This window comes from Apis dorsata, unplaced genomic scaffold (genome assembly GCF_000469605.1).
Source record: "Apis dorsata unplaced genomic scaffold, Apis dorsata 1.3 scaffold_272, whole genome shotgun sequence".
NCBI classification, from domain to species: Eukaryota; Metazoa; Arthropoda; class Insecta; order Hymenoptera; family Apidae; genus Apis; species Apis dorsata.
In genome coordinates this window covers 168,453-174,470 of record NW_006263550.1, presented here as the reverse complement: position 1 = coordinate 174,470, position 6,018 = coordinate 168,453, and the positions used below count along the sequence as shown (strand labels likewise).

Sequence of the window (6,018 nt, the reverse complement as noted above, 5' to 3'; positions counted from 1 at the left end):
AAAAAAAAAAAAAAAAAAAAAAAAAAAAAAAAAAAAAAAAAAAAAGAGGAAGAGGAGAATGGCCGTGCCACATTTTACGATTTATCCTCGCAATTTCGGTGCTGCGGCAATTACGAACAGGCATTTATAAATATTAGCGGGTGAACCTCGTGTCCCTGTATGCAGGTCATACACGGTTACGCGCTTTTTTTCGCGGTGAAAAATCAACATTCGAGATATACGGTCGTTTTAAGCGGATATACGCCGATTCGAGCGAGTACTTCTACCCCTTGGACAGATTTTTCCCTATCGCGATGAACTATGGATTCGTGACGAATCGATGTTATCGTTCGGTTTCTTTCACGTTCGAGAGAACGAAATTTTGTTGAGTTTCCCGATTTTTATCTGTAGCCTCTCGTGTGATTTTTACGGTCCCGATAAATGGACTAGCGTTTCCGCGAATTTTTTTCTCTTTGAAAGAAATACCCGTGATAGCTTGGATTTTGATCTGTATCTAGCCTGATCAATAATTCTACAATTTTAATAAATCTTCAATATTTTTTTTTTGTTAAGAAATTTAAATTTCACTACTTTAAAAAAAATATATCCATTTTGATACCTTCAATTTTGATATAGTATCTTCTTAATGATTATAATTCTACTTAAAATTGATGAATTTTATAATGAAAGTTTATATTAATTTTTATATTTTGTGAATGTCTTTATAACTACAGAATTTTAATATTCTTGTTTTCATTTCAAATTTATTTGCTAATTATAATAATAATAAAAGATATGTAAAAGAATGATGCAAAAATTTGAAGCAATTTTAATATTAAACCTAATCTAATGTAAAATCTAAACTTATTTTATACACATAACCTAGTTTTCAAATATCAGTATTAAATGATTTGCATTGAATAAAATCGGATAACTATATGTTGCAGTAATTAATTTTAAGGATTTTATTCCAAAATAATTAGTATCAGATTTATATCATAATCCATGAATATAGTTCCATGAATATAAATAATAAGATAAATTAAAATAAAAATAAAAATTATTAGATTGTTTGAAAATTAGAATCTGAAAATATATAACTAAATATATTTTGGAATGATGCTAGAAATATATGCATATAATGTAAATGTATGATACATGTGCATGAAAGATGCAATAAAATCAAGCTAATATTTTAGTTTTAGTTAAATTTTATTTAAAATTTCAAAGTATTAAGTCCAAATAAATAAGAGAAATTAAAAGCAATAAATAAAAGATTTATAAAAGAAGAATTATCAAAAAAACTATATAAGCAGAAAGACAAAGAATTAGAATTTCTCTTGTCTCATAAATTAATATAACTTAAGCTGATTTAGGTAAATTAAATAATTTAAAATTTTATATCCACTTTATCTATCTCATATTCTTGTATTTCTATCTTTAAATATATATTAGATATATATTAGATATATATTTCTATCTTTCTATAATTCTAGAATTTCTATATAAAGAATTCTTTTAAAGATAAAGAAGATTTCTTTATTAGAAATTTTATTGCTTTTAAGCGCATGATTATAATTACATCAAATCATAATTAGTTTATTCTCTTATGCTTTTTATATTTTTACTATATAATAAAAGTACTATATAATAAAAAAACTTTAATAATTTAATCATACTTTCATTTCATGTTTAGAATTATAGTTGTTTAGTTTATTTTTCTAAATTAATGAATGTACATAATGTATATTCATCAATTTAGAAAAATATGTGTATTCATTAATATATATTCATCAATTTAGAAAAATTATTTAATTTTAAATTAACAAAAATGTATGAAACATAAAAATAAGCTTTATAGAAATAAATATCTTTAAATTTAATGTTCAAATCATTCCAGATTATGTAACACTTACCTTATGTCTGCATTATTCAAATATGACGCCGTGCTGGATCATTGCATCTAATCTTAAAGCGACGTCGATTTTATTCAGAAATATCTTCGTTTTCATCGTAATTCTTCAATATTTTCAATTCAAAACACATTATTCATAGTTTTAATCACTTGAAATTAACCGGTACTTGCATCAATCTTGTATATCGCGTTTTATTGCGTTATAAAGAAATAAATTTCGATCAAATGCACGCTATTTAATCGCGATTTCACTTCTACCACAACGTTTAATTAATATTCACGGTTTAATCTATCTTTTTCACTATAATCACTTCAAATTAACAATATGCGTATTAATCTCAAATATCCTCACATGACGCCATATTGGTTTCAAGAAAAATGCGCGGGAAACGTCCTATAATTACACGACTTTCGGGAAACATCGGCGACGTTCGTGATTGTTCGGAAAAGCTGCGCATGCTCATTAAGATTCAAGATTAATTGCGTATGTGCGGAAACGCGAAAAAGCAATATGGTGAATAATTTTTCTGTCGTGTCTATACGCTATGCAAATCATGGCACTCGTGTAGCAAACTGTTCGAAAGTAATTCGCCAATAAGAATAACAGCTCGGAATAGTGAATATCGAAAACACGCCATCGGCGAGCGTCCCGCAATTTGCATTTCTGATACGGCTGCGATATACCACGCGATGTAACCGGTAAAAAGAGAGATGAGAAATTGGAAACGGTTACACTCCTGACGTCCCTTCCTGCCCCTGTGTAATATTTTATAATGCCTCGCCGGGGACAAGGTGTTCGAAGTCTGTGCACGTTCGTGGTAGAGAGGAGAAAAAGAAAAAAGAATAGTTTGGTTTTAAATGAGAACAGTGCCTTCTTTCGATCGTGCAGTCTTAGCTTACTTTCATTTGTGGTGAAGTGTATGTATTCTAAAAATGATTTCCATTTATCTGTTGATACACCAGCCACATGGAAAATGGATATCAGGTATGAAATATGGAAATTGATTTCTCTCTTAGAAAATAAGGAATCTTGCGGTTATAAAGTTTTAGATAATAAGATTTCTACTTAAATATTATTATCCTTTCTAAAAGGAATTCGTTTTTCATCGATTTAACAGTGAACTATAAAGAAGATAAATTAGTTAGATAGTTAGGTTAGATTAAAAATTCGTTTTTCTCTAACAAAATAAGGAACCTTTGAGATTAAAAAATAACGAATGATAAATTCTATATTATTAAATTCTCATTCTTTTTTAAGTTTTTTATTGAATTATCAGCAAAATATAAAAGAAAAGAAATATTCTCAAACGTTGCGATGTTTCTTTTTAGTACTTTTTAAGACTTTATTTTTAAAGGAAATCTCGTTTCTTATTATTTATCTTCTCCTTCACTGCTACATTATTACTCGATCCGAATATGACCCTTTCGAGGCATAATAAACGGATTTTTCATACTTTTCGTAGCTTTCGTAGCGTTCTTAGTAGCTCGCGGTCGGCCAATTTTCACAGAATGCATTTCGGCCTCGTTCGAGCGAAATTTTTCGTGCATACATTCCTCGAATATGAGGCGCGAGAACGAGGAAAAAATGGCTGGCAAGCCACGTCATTTTAGACTCGTGAACGATATGAAATGTGTAACGACTTTTACGAGTCCGCGTCCTAAACACGGTCGTCGTTCAACTTGTTTTGTTTATTCGCGATGAGGAAAAATTTTTTTAACTTAAAACTGTGATAAAGTGGAATCTTGAGTATTTTTAATTGTGTGACAGAACGAAATATAAAATATTAGCATACATTAGCATACAGAGATATATGGGAGAATTTTAATTTTTGCTTAAAATTTAAAATTTAAAAGGATATTTATATTAATTGAGATTTATATTAATTTAGATTTCTATTGACATGTTTGGTTAAGGATTAAAATTATTCTTCAAATTATTTATGCAAAATTTAAATATACGAAAATCTACATATTGTATTTATATATATACAAAAAAATATAAATATCCACTACGCATTATGATATTTATGGAATAAATCTCTATTTAAGCTTCATTCGTGTTTATACAAATTTGATTTTAAAATTCTCAATCTAACAATAGTATATCAACAAAGTCGTTGAAACATTCATCGAAAAAGTTATTTATCGAAGCTTCTTGTAAAAGAAAGTAAAGCATAAATCCCACGTACAAATAACCATTATCGATAATTCAGAGGGCAACAATGCCACATTTTCTTCGACTTTTAAAGTGTCCTAAACTTCCACCAGCGCGAAACGCGACGGAAAAAGCCCATCGTTTCACAGAACCGTCGGCGACAAAAATTGGAAGAGTCTATGGTGTGCTTATGCTAAAGTACCTCTACTGGCACGGATCCAAACACCGGTGGCGACGATTGTTTTTGCATCGAAGAAATCGATTCTCGCCTCGAACATTCGTACCGCCGCGAAAATTGCACCCATGCCACCATGTGTCATCGTTCCAATCACGATTTGCCCTTTGAATTGGGAACCATTTCGAAGAACAAAGGCCTGGAATCGTTTAGCGTCATCGTGAAATTGGAAATGGAAGAGTGGGAGAAAGGTGAAGCGAAATTCCTCGAACGAAATGATTCGCTCGATTTTATAATAGATCGAATGTTAATCAATGACAATTTCGTGAAATAAATTTTTCATTTTTCTAAGATATTTGATCGAGACGCGTAAATAATATGATATCCAATGCTCGAATTCGTATGTTCATGTCGTTGAGAATTAAAAGAAGGATGAAAGAAATTTATAATTCTCGATTTATATTTGAATCAGGTTAATTAATTTTGATTTAAAAAAAATCTTAAATAGAGATTTCATTCCTAAAATAAAAATTATAATTCAAATATCCCAATATTTTGGAACAATGATCTTTAATTTCAATCACGTTATCACGATTATACATATATAACAAGTATGTAAAGAATTTTTTTCTTCTAATTTATTCAGGATTTAAGAAAAAAATAAGAAATAATGGTAACATATATTAAAGACTAACAAGTAAGGAATGTTGACTTGATTTAAAAACACGATCTTATAATAAGAGCGCATCGATGGCATGCTTTATCTCGTTTATCCTGAATGTTCCTCATTAGAATCTCTAAACGTCGATACTTTTCCATTACTGTATTCCTGATGAACAAATTTCCATGGTTATTCGACTTGACATGCAGTCGTTAGAGGAAAAGAACGCTAATGATCATAACTAACGAACCGATAAAAATAATAACGACTATAGTTATGTCATTACGTCTGTCAGAATGAATCGAATATTTCTTCCGTGTCCCTAAAAGCACAAATAATCCATTATTCTTGCAATAGTTGCATCAGCAACTAAAATTAAATAAACAAAAAAAAAAAAAAGGGAAAATAATTAAAGCCATCCCTCCATAACTCACGAAACGAACGCGAAACTAAATAACCATAAAAGCTTTCGAGCCATCATAATTCCAAACGACGTAGAAAAAAAAAAAAAATCAACAAAAATATAATGCATCACAAACTCTTTGATCATCGTCCATCACGAATCCTATCCCATTTCCAACTTCCTCCCCATAGAACCCGTTATAAATACCCATAGAATCATGCTTTTAATCTCCCATGATGAATTAATCCGCAGAAACGCAGAAGAAGAAAAAAAAGAAAGAAAGAAAGAAAAACACGGGGAAAACTCGAAAGCGGAGGGGAAAAACCCAAACCCAACCCTTCCTTCCTCGTATTCATCGCGGGATAAGTAACAAAGCGGGATAATAAACATTTTTAATCGCGTTTAATTAAATATCGAACTCGCGTGCGTATTTTAATGTGCGATCCGCCGAAAGTCCGAACGGAATCTGAAGGCTGACAGCAAACATTAAACCAGACATTTACATTTCAATGGGAAATCTCCTTTAACTCTCCGACCCTGTGTGCGTGAAAGTTCGCAAGCCGACCCTCCCCGCCTCATCCCATATTCCCTTCAACAAATAATGCGTCGATGTCGATACACCTTACGCGGAATTAACATCGAAACGGCCGCGCTGCACCGCAAACGATCGAAGTTTGCAAACGACACTCAGGGCCAGGGATCTGTGCAAACAATGCAAAGCGTACCGACG

The 6,018-nt window shown here is 31.0% G+C and overlaps 1 protein-coding gene across 1 annotated transcript in view; it reads right to left on the bottom strand.

Moving 5' to 3' along the window:
• Positions 1 to 2,280, bottom strand: part of LOC102681738 (nephrin) — a 164,932-nt gene extending 162,652 nt beyond the window's left edge. The window contains exon 1 of the mRNA XM_031511005.1: positions 1,896 to 2,280. The gene's annotated coding sequence lies outside the window, so the exon portion shown is untranslated. The remainder of the gene's footprint in view (positions 1 to 1,895) is intronic.
• Between the last annotated feature and the right edge of the window lie 3,738 nt (positions 2,281 to 6,018).